Genomic DNA, 20,609 nt, shown 5'->3' on the forward strand with positions numbered 1-20,609 from the left:
CTCAGACATAGGGGAGAGGTGAACATTCCAGGGATAGGCCACATAATGGCAACAACAGATAAGATAGTATAATTTCATTGAAGAATCAAGAGCTTTATGTCTAAAGGCACATGTAAACCTGGAGCTCTTATCCATGTGAAGTGGTTCCTCTGCCTATTCCAGTCATTTCACTGGGGTCAGTAGTTCTGTCAGCAGGAAAAAACCCTAGCCTTTGAGATGCAGAGTATTCAAGTCAATCTCCAAATGAACAGCTGCACCTAAGAGAAAGCCAGCTCCTGCTTCTGCATCTACCACACCAGCTCACAGTTTTATCATTCCTTTTCTCTCTCTTGAATAGTTCTGACAAACATGAAGCAATTCTAAATCTGATTCTGTAGCTATGGTCCTCATCAAATGAAATTCATGTATTAGTGTAATCATTTTTACTGACATCCCAGACACTCAGCTGTATGACCTTGCAGTTCATTTTAAAGGGCAAGAGCAGAATTAGCATCCTCAGCCAGCTCAGAGAAACAAACATAAACCACAGAACTAAAAAGAAAAGGAAAAAAGTTTTCAAACTTTGAACTGCCCTAATCAGCTGTATTGCACTAAAAGCTGTCCTTCTTAAGACTTCTTTCTGCTTTGAATGTCCATCCTAATCATATAAAATCAGACATTTAATTCCAGAAAACTGTAAAGACACAACACAGGCTTTGATCTGAAGCTATTTCTTCTTGTTGGACTCCAAAACTGGTTTTTAGGCTTCCAAAGACTCTTTGCCAGCTCTGATTAGAAGCCACACTGGCTGACACAGTAATTGCTCTATAATCATATCTTCAGTACCCTGACCTGGTTTATGCATACAATCTATATTCTAATAGCAGTCAACAGGTCACCAGTTAATAAAAATAGCATTAATGTCCCCCTGTGACTACAAAATGGAGATATTCATCTCACTAGGCCAGTGGTGGGCCAATATAATTTCTGTGGCTGTTAGTGTAATTAACTCTGCTGGCATGTGGATCTCTCTGGAGGACAATGAAAGCACAGAATGACCTTGCAGTGAGCTCTTTCTGGTGGTACTGTGGTGGGCACAAAGATTTGCAAGGGCTCAGGCCAGATAAGAGTAAGCACTTCCCACAGCCTGACTTCTCAAGAAAGAGAAGCTCATCATTTCTGGGATGCCATCAAGCATATATGGCTTCATCTGTAAAACAGAGGTAGAGATAGCCAGAGCCAAGGAAGCCAAGGATCAGTACTCACAGCCACAGTGTGTTTAGCAGTGTCCAAAAGGCAGGCAACAAGAAAGAAAATAAGCAGCAAGGGGAGTCAGAAGCCAGGAAAGCTATGGGGAAAGAGATATTAATTTATGAATGGAGGGGCTGTATTTCCACTCAGTCTAAAAGTCATCCATGTAAATGCAGTTTGTGTGGCACATGTTACAGCCATCACATGTGGGTCAGCAAAGTACTGAAGACTTTCACAGCTTCCCCAGAAAAAGAATCAGAAGTTTGTGCTACCCTCTCAACACTTAACTGAAGCATGTGTCGGATCTGAGAGCAAGAAAGCTTTGTGTATAACAGGAGGCACAAGATGCCTGAAGTAGAAGGCTGTTTTGAAATAGATTTGTGGGATATCACTTCCTCCCATCCCAGAAAATCAGTGTAGGCATACATGCCAAAGACATCAGGGGATGCAAGACTTCAAAAAAATAAGTTCCTGAGAGAAACTTTGGCTCGCAAGTGAAAGAAGCAGAAAATGTCCCCATACAGTGATTTATGGATGTACACAGGTTCTAGGTTACTTTCAGAGTTCTTTATGCTGTTTCATGGTTTTGCTGTCTGGCACAGCCTGAGTCCCAGGATATTCATCCCAAGGAGGAGACCCAGGCTGTCAGCTAACCGCAAAGCAGGCTGAACTTCAGTCTTACTCATCTTTGTGTGCAGGAGTCACTCAACTGGAAACAGACCAAGACCTAGCAGAACTCATTTCAGGCAGCAGGCCCATTCTGAGATCAAAGTCAGCACCCAGCAAACATCCTGTGTTTAATTACCATAACACATCCCCAACAAATCATCTCAGATCCAGATCTCTGGATCTACCCTGCCTGCAGAGACAAATTTACGTTCTGCCCCCCCACATACATGTTCACCTGGACTCATGCCCACAAGACATGACTGACCTGTCCCCTCCTTAGTTTGGCATCTTTTTATCAGAGGTCCTCTTTTCTCCTTTACTTGAACAGTGCCATGGCAGGCATTTGGAGACTTTGACAGTTGTTCCATCATCAGACGAAAGGACAGCACCAAGAAAGAGTTACTGACTGGATTTGTTTCCCCAGCTGACACAGACTGCTGCAGACAAGCACTTTAAAGACAGCATGTCATTGTCAGTTGAGACTTGCCAGTGTTTCAAAACATGTTGATCTCCAGGGGCCTGTAAAAGCTCTGATGCCGTGCCACAGCCTAGATTCCTTCTGACCCATGTTGAGTCCATTATGTTGGTAATGTTGACAGCACCAGATGAAAACGGCTGTTAAGTAGCAAGAAGCCCAAAACATTTTCTGCTCTCTATCTGAGCTCTCCACATGATCTGAGACCTTAAAGGATGAGTGCATTAAACCCTAGGGGAAATCATTATCAGTATCACAGTATCATCAGGGTTGGAAGAGACCTCGCAGATCATCAAGTCCAACCCTTTACCACAGAGCTCAAGGCTAGACCATGGCATCCAGTGCCACGTCCAATCTTGCCTTGAACAGCTCCAGGGACAACGACTTCACCACCTGACACTTTGCAAATATTAAGGATCCAGTTTGGTTGTATATGTTGAATGGAATTTGGTTCACAGACATTAAAAGAAGGCTCTGCTGCTAAAATCTGGGATAAAACTCAGTCATGAGCATTTGGATTCTAACTGCCAGTGCAAGCAGACCTTCATTCTCAGGAACACTGCACTCAGTGACTTGAGGATCCATTCAGTCAAATCCACACATGGTAGATTCATCCACACCCATCAGAGGAAGAAGAGCACTAGGAACTAGTGCTAAGGAAGCGATATGGGAAGAAGAGAGCTTGATGCTTTGAAGAGAAAATAGCAACAGAAAAGCCACTGGATCAGGATGGTATTTTTCACATCAGTTCCAAGCACAGTAGAGAAGAAATGTCTATGCAGCATAGTTTATAACTGCATTATCCACTGACTGCATGCAGTATGTCTTTATATAACAAATACCTAACTAGATTAAGAAAATGCAATCTACATAGCTGATAAATAACCCATCTAGAATCCACTTTCAAAGACAATCAGGCACCAGCTTTATTATAAATTAAGAAAAATTGCAAACACACAGAAGAAGTATGAGGGACAAAGAAGAATCACTTAGTATTCGAGACAGAAGATCAGAGAAAGAGCAGAATCTGAAAGCAAAGAAGAATGTGAGAGACGGAGATGGAAAAGTAAATGAAGCGGTGGAGAAGATGGGAAGGGGATGAAGAGAGAAAGTTCAATAGCCTTCATGATCTCTTTCTTTTTGTAACTACATTTGGAAGTATTTTCAAACATGGCTGTAGCCTTAGGGTCTTACTATGATGTATAAATGCTCACACTTCTCCAAGACATTTCATGACTTTCCAACCTAACCCCTCAGCATGGCAATTAAAATCTGCCCACACCACTTGTTTTTCACAGCCCTGCCTCCTGTTTGCTTTGCTTGCAGCGTACAGCATCATTAACAATCCCCATCCGCTAGGTTACCTAATGATCTTCATTTCAGTGCAGTTGGGAGAACCTGGCAGGTATCTTCTGTTGCCTCAGCGAGAGACTGGAATGCCCAGAGGACATTCAACCTGGGATGGTGTGCTAGTTTGAAGCCAGCTAGAATGTTTTGGTGAGAAGAACTAGACCACAGGCTGTGAAAGGAAAACAATGGTAATGTCTACTGCCCTCAGAGTCTTGCTAAGAAGAAAGAAAAACATTAGATAACACTCTCGTCATTTTGTCTCACACTCTGCTTTGGGCTTCTCACTGAGATGCATCTCCCTAACCTCACCTTCCACTCACCTTTGCTTCTTAACCTCTTGGCTGAACCTCTATTCTTCCTTGGGTCTGGGGTAAGGTTGAGAGGGGCAGGGGGAAGGCGCAGGGGTAGTTGAGAGCCCCTCCTGGGGTCTCAGCTTTCTGGGAGGGGAATTGTGTTCCTGTATTACTTTTTTACCTTGTATATTTCTGTCTATAACTGTATACACTGTAAATATCTGCTTGTATATTGTGCTAGCTGTAAATAAATAGCTTCATTTATATTCCCAGAGCTGGCTGAGACTAGTCTGGGTGAATTCTAAAGTGGGAGGAGGGGGCGGGGAACACCCAAACCATCACAGATGGTGAAGTGCAGAATGGAGGAAGGTGCAGAACGGGGTAGAAAAATCCAAAACAAACCAATAAAACCCCAAACCAACCAAATCCCCCTTCCCCCCCCCACCTCAAAAACACCAAAACCCAACAACCAAAACCAGCAACAACAAAAAAACCACCACACGACCAAATCCAAAACAAACAAAAAAAGCCCCCCCAAAAACAAACCAAATAAACCAAACCCCCAAACAAAATACAACCAGACAAGCAAAAAAAAAGAACCCAACAATCAAAACCAAAGCAAAACAGTAAACAAGATCTATGAACACCATATGCTAGCTTTCCTTCACTAAAAAAGGTCACTACCAGAGAGACTGTCAGCAGACTATACAACGTGTGGATGCAAACTATTATGCCAACTGCCTTCTTTTAGGTTACAGATCAGGATCAAGGGCTCCTTGGATGTACTAGGATTGCTCCCCAAAGCTAGTAGTCTTTGGGGAGCTGAGTTCAGACACCTCAAACCAAACCATAGATCCAATTCAGAAAGAATACAATGGAAGCAAAAAACTTCTGTATGAAAATGACTAAAAAAAAAAAAAAAGATAAAACCTGAACACTCACTGAAAGGTGCTGAAGTTGTTATAACATTTTCCCACTGACAGGAACATTTTTATGTTTTGTTTTCTTTAAATATGGTTAATATACTTTAAAAACGGGATGAAAGATGAGCAGAAGAGAAAATATATATAACAGAACTCTATATAATAAGGGAAATTAACTCTATGGGCAGGAATAATCTACAAGAAAAGCATTTTATCCCTATGAATATTAATTTCATGGCATGTTGATAGACATGACCTTAGTGAAGGCCTAAACTGCTGCATTTTTATCTGGCTTAGCCAGATAAACCCAATAGAAACCTGGGCTAAGTCCCACTGAAGCCTATCTGTGAGGCTAGGACAGCTACAAATCTCTGATGATCCTAGAGAAATGCTGGACACCAGTGCATGTTCACAAGCTGGAAAATCTGGAGACAACAATATTCTGTGAAGTAAGTCAGGACAAGAAACGGCAGGCTTGCCACAAAGGGAGGCACTCAACCTCAAGAGAAAATCTATCATCTGACATTATTATCTACAGCAAGAATAATTTTTCCTTTCATGAAGCACATCAGAGAAACACTGTCCTAAAATATATGTGAAGACTTGACATTTGCCATGGTCCTACAGCTCTCAGGTATGTGCATATCATAGAATCAACCAGGTTGGAAGAGACATCTAAGAGCATCCAGTCCAACCTAGCACCCAGCTGTCCAATCAATTAGACCACGGCACTAAGTGCCTCAGACAGGCTTTTTTTGAACACCTCCAGGGCTGGTGATTCCACCACCTCCCTGGGCAGCCCATTCCAATGCCAATCACTCTCTCTGGCAAGAACTTCCTCCTAACATCCAGTCTATACATCCCCCAACACAGCTTGAGACTGTGTCCCCTCTTCTGCTGCTGGTTGCACTGTATATGTTCTGCTGCTGGTATATGACAGGTACCTACATCTGCAGTCTTTCTAGGGCACAGAAATCAAACAATAGCTTCCTTTTCTGCCCAGCAGGATCTCCTCTGCCCTCTGAACATGCTAACCTTTCCTCCTTTCTTTACTAGAGGAGGAGCTTTTTGTCTACAAAAATATTCTCCATGAAGGCCATGTGCTTGGGCACTGAATTGCTCTGTTGACCACAAGGCATTAAATATCTGAGAGAGTAGATCCAAAGTGTCTCCCAGCTCAGGACAATGAACAACAGGCACAGCCCATGTTTTCAACTTGCTGTGTTGTCTCTCCTCTATTTCTTAAAAAAACCAGAGAGATATATCCCCTTCAGCAAGCAGAGATGAGCCAGGATCTATTATGCTGACTGTTTAAAAGAAAAGTGGTGAACTCTTTTTCTCCCTTGCAGCTTTGTAGCTGCCTTTGTAAAAAGGAAAATAAAAATAAAAAAGGAGTAAGGATGCAAATAGACTTTTGGATTTGCTGTCTGCTTTTAGAAAGATGTTTGTTTTCCAGCAGAATCTGCTCGACTTCAAAACCACTCTAAATAAAAGTAATAGATGAGAAATTTGTCATAAATATATTTAATGTATGTGCTTATATCACCTTGCTCCACTGGGAAACAAACAAGCACTGCATCAGCACAAAAGCATATCATTTAGTACCGTGCTTATTATGGACTGTATAGCATACAGAACAAAATTGAACTAGAGGTGAAGGCAACGATCTGAAGCTAATAAAACAATAAATAGTAATAATAAATAAAAGCTGTCAGAGAGGAGAAAGAACCACGATTGCCATGAGAATGTCCATTTGCCAGACAGGACTACTCTCTGCAAATTCTGACCTAGACAATTTTAAACATCTCAGACAACAGTGCTCCCAGTGCGTCCCCTTGAGAAGCTCAATTAATCTCACTGCCAAGGAGCTTTGCCCCAAGTGTTGTTCTGTATTTTCTTTTGCTCAGTTGTCACCATGTTCTCACAACAGTCCCCCACTGGGTGAATCACAAGTCAGCCAGAGCAAGAGAAATTTAGAAAAACCTCATCTAGGGAGCTCCCTGCACTTCACATGGCAAGCTGTGAAAGGTGACTGCCTGGATTTCTGCACTGTCCAAATGTCTAAAGGCAAAAAAAAAGAGCAAAGGCCACAACGCTTTTGGGTTGATTTATAACTGTTGCTCTAGAGAACATCTACCAATGCTTTGGGGACACCCACAGAAGAACTGGAACCAAGAGGAGCAAAAGGTGGCAGACAGCAGGGTACAGAACATGGCATGCAAGCTGTTGTCACCTGGAACTGGAGATAGTAGCCCTGAGGCTGAGGCAGACAGTGAGTATATTTCTACCTGTCTGTGCATTACTGCAAAACGCAAATAACAGATTCACAGATGGAGGTACAAGGGGGACTACTTAGTAATTATTGGCACATCTACATTACATGTTCCGATGGTACCACTTCAGAGAGTGTTGTGTCTTCTTCCTCTTTGCAGAAGCCTGAAAGCTTCCCATACAGCATCTGCCAGAGCATCTCGGAACCATTCACAAGCACTTTATGCACTTACCTAGAAGAGAAGAAAATAACACACAAACATAAGCATGTTGCAGAAGAAAAAGCTCTCACCAGCAGCTACACCACCTTCCTTCAGCCCCCTACTTTTCTGTCACACCATAGGCTGGGAAGGACCCTTTGTGCTCTGGCTGCAAGGGTGGCAGCCTAGGCAGGGCCATTCTTTCTAGTCTCTGCACAAGGCAGTTAACGTTGAATATTCAGTGACTTATCTTCTCCCCTGAGGCTTTTGCTCTCTATGGTTCACTGCTGATGCAAGCAGCAACCAAAGAAGAAATGACAGGTGCCTGACATTCAACCTCTTCCTTCTGCTGCTTCCTACGCCTTCTAGTGCTTTCTATTTTGATTTCCTCTCCTTATATATACAGCTGGTTCATGGTGAGATTTCATCCCTACCCAACTGTTGGAATGGTACAGCTATTGGAACTTGAAATACTGGAACATAAGCCAAATACTGAGTTAAGATAAAATAGAAGGTTGGAATGACCTCAGAGAATGGTGTAACAAATATAAACTAATGTAAGGCTGGAGCCTGTGGTTTCCACCTATCTCTGCTGACTTAGATTGCTTAGACACAATGTATGTGTTGTTGAGAGAATATGATGAATTTCTATGCCAATTAGTATGCAATTTCTAATGCAAGTACATGTAACCAATTACAGTTTAATGCAATTTGTAGCCTTCTGATGAAAGGTATGTAGACACATGTTTGGAATGCAGTAAATGGATTGGCTTGCATCAAGCATCTCCCCGTCTCTTCTGATGCCTGTGGCATTGTAGCCCATGGCACCCAACACTACCCCTTTCTGAGTAAATCCCATCTAGACATAACTTATAGCTTTATTTCCTTGTATTCTTTCTTAGAGCTTGGCATTCCCCTCTCACCTGACAGGACTCAAGAGTCATGACTGGCAGCCCCTCTGTGATAAAGCACAGTTCCTCTCCTCCAATCTTTTCAGGCCAATTAAGCAAAAAGAGCTTTTCCCCAAGCCAGCTCCTTATCTGAATAAGCCCTTGCAACCACCAAGCTGCTGACTAGAAAGGAGTCCCTGAAAACATTTTTCACTTCTCCAAACCTAATTGCCAGATACTCAGATCTGCTCCCCAGTCTTTCTCTCTGGAGCTAGATTTCCAGTACAGACAGAATACAGATGGTGGGAAATTAATCCAACATTTAAAGGTTTTCTTCTAGGTAATATTATGTCTCATGCTGCCAGCCACACAAGTGTTACAGCAACAGTTCCTCATGCCAGGAAAAAACAGGGCCTAGCTCTCATTTTTCCTCCTTGCCATCATGCACGCACGCACGCCGCAGGGCTGGAAATGAGTTAATCAGATGATGTTCCATAAAGTATGCCAGTTTCTGTATAAACAATATTAAATATGATAATTTCCTCCCTTCTATTTGAGCTGTTGCATTCGCATTCCCTCTGTCACCTCAACTTTGGAAGGGAAAACAACTGCAAGAAATCTTGGATAATGTAGTTATGCTAATTTACAGGAAAAAAAAACTATAAAAGTTGAAGAATACTCATGGATATGGGAGCCCTGCAAATAATGTGGTTCACTTTCTACTCTCACATGTTCTATTCCTTCCTGATCAGGAAAAAAGTGACCTGCCACCAAACTCTTTCAGAAAACTTGAGCCAATTGTAACTCTCATTCATATATATATATATAAGATTTGGGAATAAGATCAGTAAGTTCACTCACTCTTGTTCTTTGTGAGGTTCTTATTATTCATGGAAATGTTCACAAATCCCCAAAGCCTCATGAATTTTAGCAGAGATCAAGTGTCTGAAGATTAGTTCTGGAAAGTGCATAATGCACTTTTTTGTTTGGTTGGGTTTTTTTAAGTTCCTGCCATCCACTCACACAGCAGAAATCACAGCATGCCACTGAGGCAGTGAGTGCCACGGCACAAAGGTAGGAGTACAGCCAATGGCCCAAGAACTGAAGTTAGCACTACTTGGCAGAACAAAATCTAGTGACAAAGTGCTTGCTGAATAGGAAGTGTATCAATTTTGTGATAAATTTTAGGCCACTGAGTCTGGTGATACAATTCAGTGTATCTGTGGCAATAGTATTTTGATTTATACCCAATAAGGAGCTGAGCCTTTGGCTTCATTTTCAGCTTCACCGAGAACCTCCACCTAAAGTGATCTTCAGTGTAGACTGGCTGTTGCTCATGTTTGTTTGGATGCCAAAACCAAATACAAAGCTAGATTGAATGTTCTTAGGCTCGGTAAGCTATGGAGGGCTTTAGGCTCATCCCCTCATTACTGGAGCTACTCAGTTCATTACTGGAGCTGCCAGATCAAGAGTGACGTAGAACTGCTTGAGAGAGTCCCGTGCAGAACCACAAAGACGATTAAGGGAATAGAACATCTCTCTTATGAGGAGAGGCTGAGGGAGCTGGGGCTCCTTAGCTTGGAGGAGAATGAGGAATGACCTCATTAATGTTTTTAAGTAAGCAAAGGGTGAATGCCAAGAGGATGGAGCCAGGGTCTTCTTGGGGATGCCCAATGACAGGACAAGGGAAAATGGGTGGAAGTTGAGGCATAGGAAGTTTAATGTACACATGAGGAAGATTTTTTTTTGACTGAGGGGGACAGAACACTGGAACAGTCTGCCCAGGGGAGCTGTGGAGTCTCCCTCTCTGGAGATATTTAAAACCTGCCTGGACGCGTTCCTGCGTGATCTGGTATAGGTGATCCTGATCTGGCAGGGCAGTTGGACTGGATGATCTTTCAAGGTCCCTTCAAGCCCTCAACATTCTGTCATAGTCACAGAACTCAGACTTTGCTTTTGAATAAGGTGTGAAGAAGAGAGCCAATGCTCATTCCCACATCAGTCCACATCATGCTGTTGAGACGAACCTTAGTGGGCTGCAACAACTGGTTATGAACCTGACGAGCTTCAGCTCAGATATTAAACTATGACTTCAGCAAGATTCACACCCATCTTCATTGAGTTAGCAAATCCAAACTAGCAAGCTGGTCTTCTCAGTCTTCTGGAGCTGCTTGTTGAACTAGAAATATGCTGAGGAGGAAAACCTTGACTCGCAAAAGTGCACATATGCCAGATTTTTCTAAATGCTTCATTTGGTATGGGCCAGAATATTAAAATGTTGGAAAAAACCACCAGACTGGAGTCATGATGGTTTGGGATTAAACCCCTTTGTCATTTCCAACTGAGCAGTCTGCTTTTGCCTAGTGCAGACACGAAAACACTTTAGATGTTTGTGTTTGAGGAAACCTGGCTGCTTGAAACTGAGAATCTCAGGTTCCATATAACCTTGATCCACATTTAGACTGTCTCATAAGCACACAGAACTGATCCTCCAAGCAGCATCTCATCCATTTGTATAATTCACATTTCCTTTGTTTGTTGTAGTGAAACAGATTTCTTCTTGGGCTTTAATAGACCTGCACTATAGGATCCTGTTCTGCCTAATGCCTACTGATGAAAGAAGCGTTGATGGAGAATTGCTCTTCAGGAAGCTTCAGACATACAATGTCAATCACATGGGAATCATTCAGACACCATGGAGCCATTGTGACTGCATTACTGCAAGTCAGCTCTCTATTATCTTGGATAATAGGGAGGGAAGATAACAGGGATGCCCTACAGGACAAGGAAAAATGGATAATTTGAATAAGTGGATCATCCTAGGGCCTGTGGAGCAGACACACTCCAGTGCCTCCATAGAGAACTATGTGAGTCCAAGTGAGTCTATTAACTAGGTTGCAGAGTCAGATGTGCTAATGCATCTAGTGATTACACAAGCTGCTGTCTTTCACTGCCCCTAGGTTGTTGTTCTTGCCCTGATGAAACAGCAACCCCTGTGGAATGGGGGAAATTACTTTCATATTACCACACCTAGAAGGAATCAAATAAAACACACAAGGTAGTGGTTTAAGGCAGCTGTTAGGTAGCAGAGTCCTCATTGTTATTGCTATCACCCCTGTAAGATCTTTCTGCTTGTCCTCACTGTCCTGTATGTGTGTAGCACAGTTCTCTGGTCTTGCTATAGCAAGGCCAGGATGGAGCAGACAGAAATCACCAGCTTTTATGAGAAGGTGGAAGCGGAAACACTGTTCTCCTGGCAAAGGTGATAGCTGTACCACAACCCACAAGGGTTCTGTTCAGTCTCGACTGCTTTGAGGAAGAAAAAGTTAAAAGCCACAGAAAGACAAAGTGCACTGTGTATGGAGTGAGCACAGCAGCCCTATCCTTTGTAAAAGTTTCCATCCTCTGGCCTGAAATGACAGAAGCTGTTTAGTTTTTAGTCTCCTGATTGGCAGAAAAGTCTCTCCCAACCTATTTAATGCAGGTTCAGCAAAGAACCCAGCTCTTTCCCTCAGCTTCCTAGAGCTGAAGAAGAAACTCCATCCCACAGGGACATGCTGGGATCTGAGGATTGAGAATGTAGTCCTTATTCTAACAGCTGGTTTGGCTGTTGCAATTAGCTTTTCAGATCCTTCTGGAGGCTTACAGCAACAGCTGCAATAGTTTCCCAGATCAGTGGGTCTTGCTTGCGTATGGGGAGAACGAGCGGCAAATGATCAAAGTCAAGGGAATGCTTTTAGAAGCCTTGAAACACGGCTGGCTCTGTTGTGCTCTCTCTCCACCAGCGCACAGCGTTGCTGTATCTGCTGTGCATGGTATCCAGCGTGCTGACTGCTCACAGTGGTTTTCACACCCTGCATTTCTATGCTTTATCACATACACAATCTCCCGGGCAGCTCCGAAGATCGGCTTGAAGCTACCAGGCTGGTTATCACCACCTCACCACCCTGCACAAGGCATGCAAGATCACATAGCCTTTCTCTGCTATCAGCCTCCTGCTTTCCCCACACCACACAATCTGTGCACGGTGCTACAAACACTCCCTTCAACATCACAGCTCTTAGCAGCTCACACAGTTCTGTGTGTGGTAACTTAGAGGCTCTCCATTAACACTCCCTCAGTGAAAAAAGATGCGTACAATGCCATCGTCTCTCCATGGCATCCTCTAACAGTATTTCATGAATCTACTCACAGACATCTCTGTAAGGCACACAAGGCAAGCAGAAAAGAAGGTGTAAACCATGCTGAAGTGCAGGCACGCAATCCATGCACGTATGTATATGCCTGCAAGTCTCTCCTTCTTCATACATGATATAAAATCTTCCATTGCTGAGGCCTCACATGGCTGAAATTACCTCCACGTACTCCAAGAGGTCTACACCTCCTGTCTTGGTTCTAGTTTAAATTTCCCAGAGACTCAGTAGACTCAATTATAGTTAATAGAACCAATCACAATTTATAGTATGCCTTTCCCTCTCCCCCCTTTTTTTCCAAAGAAAACAAATGAGATGTAGAGAGGAGAAGGCAAAACACACCCAAATAAATAGTTTCACTTTGATTTGGAAATTAAAAGAGAAAACTTTAACAATAAATAAAAGGTATTTGAGGTAGGGGAGTTACAAAAAGATACAGAGAAGGGAAAAGAAGATACAAAATACATATACGTACAACCAGATTGATAGCAATGGGTTTTGCCCACCCTTGTGGACTGACGGCCACGTGTTAAAACGAAGAGCAGCAGGAACAGAATGGTGATACTACCAGGCAGTGAGGCAAGGCATGAGAGAACAAAAGCTGAAGTTCCTCTGTTTTTATAGGGGGCTAGATAGGAAGCAGCAGCAGGCTAACCACTACACCTGGGGAAAGGTTAAGGTCCACCCCCAGGGAGGGGTCAGGAGGACCTGGTGTCAGGGTCAAGATCACTCCTCCAGGAGGGTTAACCCTTTACACCTCTATAAGAACTGAAGAAACAAGACCAATTTTTTGCAAGTTGGTCCATTACCTGTTTGCCTTATTCTCACATTTCTTTTGGGCTGCCATGAAAGACAAACTAGCTGAACAAACCAAAGTGACATGGGTCACAAAACAGGAGCCAGCAGAGACTGAATCAGAAAATGCAGATGATCAGAATAGCCTCTGTTTTTGAAGGGGAACCTGTGAGCTCACTGGCTAACAGAATACACAGAAAGGCTATGATCCTGGGACAGTAGCCCACCAGAAAATTATGTGACAAGTCTCATATAAACCCATTCCCAAATGCCCAAAGGCAACCACATCACATTTCACTCACTTCCCAGGCTGACAGTCCCAGGAGAGAATGAGAAGCAAACAAGACATAGTCTCTTACCTGAAGATGAGGCCCCATCCCTGAAGATATTCAAAGTCAAACTGGATGGGGCCATGAGCAACCTGATCTAGTTGGAGATGTCCCAACTCACTGCAGGGGGTTGGATAAGATGATCTTTGAGGGTGTCTTCCAACCTGACACATTCTGTGATTCCAGTGTGCCCACATGGCTCTGGCAAGAGCTACTACAATGAGAGTTGTGTGTGTGAAACACACTTTACTTGGAGGTGGATTCATGTATGCCAGACAGCAGGCCTCTTTCCCCACTACACCTGCCCAGCCCATCTCTGAGGAGACCGAGGTGCTAAGACAGAGATGAGAATAGGATCTGTGGGTCCGTGAAAGGAGATGGGGGGGGGGGGGGTGGGGGGTGTGTTATATTCATCAGCTGCAGTGTTCATTGTAGTTGCTGGAAATGGATGCAGTTTCCCAGTCCATGCTCTCCCTCAGCCCTCCCCTCCACTGACTACAGTAATGAGCTCCAGGGGGACTTTGAGCTTGGCTTTGAAGTATCACGTTTCTCTGAACACATTTCGGGTCCCGTTTGGTGTGGTGCTTTGTGTTCCAGTTGCTCTGCCTGTGTCTCTATTGAGGGGGTTGACAGCTGTTAGTGAGGCCACTATCACAACTCAGGAGCACAGAACACAGAGAAAAACAAACAAACCAACTCTAAACCCCAAACCAAGAATGCTTCTGAAGGAATACATATCCCCACAGAGACAGCTCTCCTCTCCCAAGCAGCCCTTCCCAAAGCCACCATGTGCAGATGGAGGAGCTGGGAAAATCTGAAAGACAGGCAGTAGGATTTAGCTTAAGGAAGATAGAAAGAAGTCATGCTGGACAACATGGAAAGGAAGAGGGTGTAAAAGGCAGTCTAGGACTTGATCAATCCTTAAATCAAGGATGTTCCTTAGAGAAAAAGACATCATAGACTTGAGCTTTCTTAAAGAACAAGGTAATTCTTTAACTGCTAATTGCCTAAGGAGCTGTGGATCCAAAGCCTCCTTCCTTGACAAATCATGGAAAAACAATTCCAGGCAAAGGATGGTCAATAACACACATTTGTTCCCTTTCAAATCATACAGGTAGATCTTGAAGCACAGCAGAAGAAGACTGACTGGCCTAACAACAGGAAAAGTTGCCTCTGGACCCTAACTCAGTGAGGAGAAGAGGAAGAAATTTTTGTTTCTCCTTAGTTTTACCTGTACTTAAAACAGAAATGGAGCATGGGTACAGAAGACATAGCACAGCTATTTGCTTTTTTTTTTAACTCACTTGAGCTCTCCTCCTTCCTGAGAAGGCTCAGGGGTGACCTCATTGCTGTCTACAACTACCTGAAGGAAGGCTGTAGTCAGGTGGAGGTTGGTCTCTTCTGCCAGGCAATCAGCAATAGAACAAGGGGACACACTCTCATGTTGTGCCAGAGGAGGTCTAGGCTGGATGTTAGGAGGAAGTTCTTCCCAGAGAGAGTGACTGGCATTGGAATGGAATGTGCAGGGAGGTGGTGGAGTCACCATCCCTGAAGGTGTTCAAGAAAAGGCTGGCTGAGGCACTTAGTGCCATGGTCTAGTTGATTGGACAGGGCTGGGTGCTAGGTTGGACTGTATGATCTTGGAGGTCTCTTCCAACCTGGTTGATTCTATGATTCAGAAGGCTCTGTGCTCCTTCTTCCTTTATGCTAATGGGCTACCAGTGTTTTTAGGGTTGACTTTTCCCCCCTCTGTTTTCTTGTTTCAGCTACAGAGTCAAACAAAATACTACTAAAAATAATGGATCCTTCAGACCTGGCTCCCACACCTTTCAAAAAGCTTTATTCTTTATGCCTTCTCTGTCTCACCAGCTCTGCCATGTTCTCTTACCTATTCTCCCTTAGTCTGATACCCAATCTCCATCTTTCCTACCTGGCTTTCCCATGGCTTCTTTCCCCACTCCTTTCCTTCATTGCAACCCATGGAGCTGGAGAGGGAGAGGAGGAATAGGGTCTTACTGAGGCCACTGGAGTGAGTCACTAGCAGCTGTGGGGACTGACATTGTGCTGAGCAAGATGTAGGAATGATTATGGAAGCTGTTGTCTCTTGGGAAGGCATTAGAAAGGAAGCGTCTGTGAAAGCACCAGAGAGTTGTGATGCTCACTGATGAGAGAGAGGAAATGCCTGTTTAGGAGAAGAACCAGAGTGCACCACTTCTGCCTACTCTCTCTTCCTTTTTGAGTCTTCTGCTTTTGGTACTTGTTAATGAAGTAGGAGCAAAAACTCTCCAGGGTCTGCATTGCTCCACGGAGCTGGCATCCAGCACTGAAACCCAGTGGAAGAGAGGGGAGGCAGCCAGTCCAGGCCACACTGACACTGTCTTATTCTTCAGAAAAGGAGACCAAGGAAAGGAGTCCACAAAGCTGCTCTCCCGAGTTCCATATCTCATCATCAAGGTGAATCTTAGTGGTTAAAACTGCTTTACAAAATGTGTTTTACTCTACCTATCAGCAGAGTGATGTCCACCCAAGCATTTTAAATCAGGAGAGCTGCTAGATAATTCATTCTCTTTGAAATAAGAAAACAAACAAATCTCTTTCTGATTCCCAGAAGGGCTTGAGAGTACAAAAGCAACATTTTACTTGAATCTGTAGCTGCAAAGCATGTCAGAATATACTGATACATTCTGAGCCTTGGTTTCACTGAATCACAATAGCACCAGACTTCCCAAATGACAGGCAGGCAGAGGAGCAGGAGAAAAATACACAGGCATGTATAAAAGCAGATCCCTGAAGTCAGGTGGCACGACCACAAAATATGAGATTTTCTAACATGCTGATCACCCTTTACCTTTCACTGAAACCACTGGATAGAATAGTCAGGATCTGGCTTTATTATAAACAGTAGTAAAATCGTTTGAGTTAGCGATTTGATAGCACAGGAGGTCATTGAGGTGATAATTAATTGCCTTTTACTGCAAAATCCATGAGCTGTGACGCGTTCTGCCTGCATCCCAGAAACAGGTATGAATGTCCTACTGTCTACAGAGTGCCATTGAACCTCCTTTTAACTGCTCTGAAATCAGGGTACCTGAGAAGCCAGAAGAATTTTGATAACAGGTCAGACGCACAGGTCGGCATTGCATGCTGGCCTGTCACAGAGCAAGAAAGCCCAACCATCCCTGTCCATTATATGGAGAGAAAAGTCTGTGCTATTCCTCTTGGGGTCATAAACTCAAAACTCCCTGGTGGTTCCTTGAAAATCTGCAGTCCTCTTGCGGAGTGATGTGAGTTATCATTTGATATTTATCTTGTAGTAGTTCCTAGAGGTCTCAAATCAAGATAGGGACCCTGCTGTGCTAGCTGCTCTGCAAACATAAAGCTAGACTCAGTGCTTGTCCCTCAGAGTGTAATTTTTGTCTTGACAGGCTATATATTTCTACCCAGACACAGGACTATTTCTTACCGTCCTAGAACATCTAATCATCAGGGGACTTAACTGGAAGCAGATTTAGGATCAAATATTAAGTAGGCACATGGTTTTAAACAGGAAGCTTTAGGAAACTCAGAGCTATTTTTCAGGATAAATAAATGCCTACTTTTTCACATAAAAACTACTTCCCTCCAAAAAATAATAAATGAAAAGGTAGTTCAGAATATAGAATCATAGAATCAGTCAGCGTTGGAAGGGGCCACAAGGATCATCTAGTTCCAACCCCCCTGCCATGCCCAGGGACACCCTACCCTAGAGCAGGCTGCCCACAGCCTCATCCAGCCTGGCCTTAAACATCTCCAGGGATGGGGCCTCAACCACCTCCCTGGGAAAACCATTCCAGGCTCTCACCACTCTCATGCTGAACAGCTTCTTTCTCACAGCCAGGCTTAATCTCCCCACTGCCAGCTTTGCTCCATTTCTCCATGTCCTGTCACTCCCTGAGAGACTAAAAAGTCCCTCCCCAGCTTTTTTGTAGGCTTCCTTCAACAAGAAGGTCACCTGGGAGCATCCCCTTCTGCAGACTGAACAGCCGCAACTCTTTCAGTCTGTCCTCATAGCAGAGCTGCTCCAGCCCTCTGAGCATCCTCATGGCCCTTCTCTGGGCACACTCCAGCATCTCCACATCACTCTTGCAATGGGGGCTCCAGAACAGGATGCTGTAGTTCAGGTGGGGTTTCAGCAGAGCAGAGTAAAGGAGGAGAATCACCTCCTTCGACCTGCTGGACACACTTCTGATGCAGCCCAGGATCTGGTTGTCCCTCTGGGCTGCAAGTGCACACTGCTGGCTCCTGTTGAGCTTCTTGTCCACCAGCACCCTCAAATGCCTCTCCTCGGGGCTGCTCTCCAGCCACTCACTGCCCAGTCTGGATTTGTGCTTGGCATTGCCTCAACATTTTAGGCAATTTACACCTCTGGAATTGTAAAAAAAAGAAAGAAACAAACCAAAAACCAAAGACCAACAAACCAACATGGATGTGGATATCTCTTTCTAAAGGCAATGATCTTAGCAGTCCGTTCTCTGCTGCCTTGATTTCCTGCCCCTAGATGACACGGAGCAAAGCAAAGCAGAACTCTGACAGGGACACATTGCCTGTCCATGCTGAAAATCTTAAGCACTAGCTACACGTGAATGATGTTGAATGCAAAATGCACACACATAATTTTGAAAGGTGGGACTTCTAAAAGATGTTACTGGTTTTGCAGGCTCATCAGAAAGCTAGGCAGGCAGCACTGGAAATCCCACAAGCTAACCTGTTCTCCTGAGATTTCCAGCCCAATTTTGCAGACTCAAGAGGTTTGGATTAGATTTGAATAATTAATCCAAATTTGTCGGTGCTTCATAGATGAATCAAACCTCCAACCCTTTTAAGGTTCGCCCTCAGTGCTAATAACCCTCTTTACTAAGCATTAGCATGGAGTAGAACAGTTTAATGATATAGGAAAATGCAAAAATTAGATTTATGCTGTCAAAACTTTTGTAACTGAAAATATTGTGGATTTTAATCAGCTGGATTCTTTCCAAAAGGAAATCTAAAGATTTAAACAAATCTGAAGTAGGTTAAAGAATCCTTTGTGACTGCCACTAATATATTACAGAGGGTCTCCCTACAGAAGAAAAATTACAATCTCACATGGGTGGGGACATATTTGACTTCCTAAAATAAATACTCTGTCCCCTGCACATGTTACAGAACTAGAGTGACTTTGTCTGAAGCAATAACATAACATTTCCTTGATGACATAATTAAGGCTGAGCTAAGAGGTAGCAAAATCACTAAGATCAGCACTGCACTCATCTGGGAGTACCTAGCCATCCAACATAGAGGATCCTTTATGGTGCTGGCACCCTAACACGGGCACAAGGAAGAGGAAGCAGCTGTGCCACCCCAATGGAATGGAAAAGGGCTAAGAATACAGAAGAGAGTAACAACCATCTTCTGGTGACTGGAGCTAGTTGTGGGATTGGGACTCTGGTGGCCAGCAGGGGCTGCAGAGTTGCTGGTTGGAGAAGGAACGGGCAGGGCAGCAGAGACTGTCTCAGCTGAAACAGCTTTGTGATAAAAGTCAGCAGTGGCACAGAAACATGTCCATGAAAAAGAAAGAGATATGCTGCAATCAGCAAGGAAAACTCAGAAAAGAGAATTGCTTTACACAAGGGTAGGCCGGTCACAAGGCAAGAGGTGAGTTGAGATACAGCCTGCTCAGGTCCCATGAACATCAAAGTGACTGATAGGTGTCATATAGTACTCAATAGTTTGGTGGATATTGAATGTTAGTGCTATAATATATCTCAGGAGGTTCATAAGGTTCAAAGATATGTTAATATTTGCCCCTTGGCTGTGATTCCCAATCCCAGAATAGTCTAAAAGACAGTATGAATATTCTGTGGGTACAGACACCCTAAGCATTTGATTTAAATCTGTTTTTTAAAAATATATGAGTCCCTAGTGCAGTGAGGGAAGTATCAGCCATTCAATAATAACACGAACATCACCACTGCAACCCTTGATTCAGCCTGCAGGCCACATGGACACACAGCTCAAGAGGCACACTAGAACCAGGCAAGCCTTCAATGTTGCAAGTTAACCATGGCACAGCAATGTGCCCTTGTGGCCAAGAAGGCCAATGGCATCCTGGGGTGTATTAGGAGGAGTGTGTCCAGCAGATCAAGGGAGGTTCTCCTGCCCCTCTACTCTGCCCTGGTGAGACTGCATCTTGAATACTGTGTTCAGTTTTGGGCTCCCAAATTAAGAGGGACAGGGATATGCTGGAGAAGGTCCAGCAGAGGGCCACAAGGATGATTAGGGGACAGGAGGGCATGGCTTATGAGGAGAGGCTGAGGGACCTGGGGCTTTTTAGTCTGGGGAAGAGAAGATTGAGAGGGGATTTAATCAATGTTTATAAACACCTGAGGGCTGGCCAGGAGTGGGGGGACAGGCTCTGCTCACTTGCTCCCTGGGATAGGACAAGGAGCAATGGGTGTAAGTTGCAGCAAAAGATGTTCCACCTCAACACAAGGGGGAACTCCTTTACTGTAAGCATCACAGAGCACTGGAACAGGCTTCCCAGAGAAGTTGTGGAGTCTCCTCCTCTGGAGACTTTCAAGGCCTGTCTGGATGCATTCCTCAGTGATCTGTGCTAGATCGTGTGGTCCTGCTCTGGCAGGGGGTTGGACTCGATGATCTCCTTGGGTTCTTTCCAACCCCTAATATCCTGTGATCTTGTTTGCCCACTTGAAGCATCATCCCAAAACAGTCAAAAACAGTGGGTTAAGCCTAACACACAGGGTGGATTTTTAGTTTGAAATTTAGGTTTTGAGCCTTTAAGAGTCATGCTTTCAAGCTACTTTTAACAGGTCACAGGAGAACAAGAAGAATATTTTCCATTCAAACATAAGAATCCTGTCATTATATCATCATCACAGGTCTTACAAGGTGGAATTTTGAAAAACAGCAGTGAAAATGAAAAGTGTATGAAATGTAGTAAAAACATATTAAA

General features: G+C 43.8%; 1 protein-coding gene and 1 long non-coding RNA gene across 2 annotated transcripts in view; both read right to left on the reverse strand.

The window, feature by feature from the left end:
* The window catches only part of LSAMP (limbic system associated membrane protein), a 1,399,195-nt gene that overhangs the window by 734,803 nt on the left and 643,783 nt on the right, over nt 1-20,609 (reverse strand). The gene's annotated exons all lie outside the window — the stretch shown is intronic.
* Nucleotides 6,449-13,063, reverse strand: LOC135175331 (uncharacterized). Its single transcript, XR_010302330.1, has 2 exons — nt 12,970-13,063; nt 6,449-7,444 (listed from the first exon to the last, which is right to left on the reverse strand). It is a non-coding gene; the product is annotated as an uncharacterized LOC135175331 (long non-coding RNA).

Source organism: Pogoniulus pusillus, chromosome 5 (genome assembly GCF_015220805.1).
Source record: "Pogoniulus pusillus isolate bPogPus1 chromosome 5, bPogPus1.pri, whole genome shotgun sequence".
NCBI lineage: Eukaryota > Metazoa > Chordata > Aves > Piciformes > Lybiidae > Pogoniulus > Pogoniulus pusillus.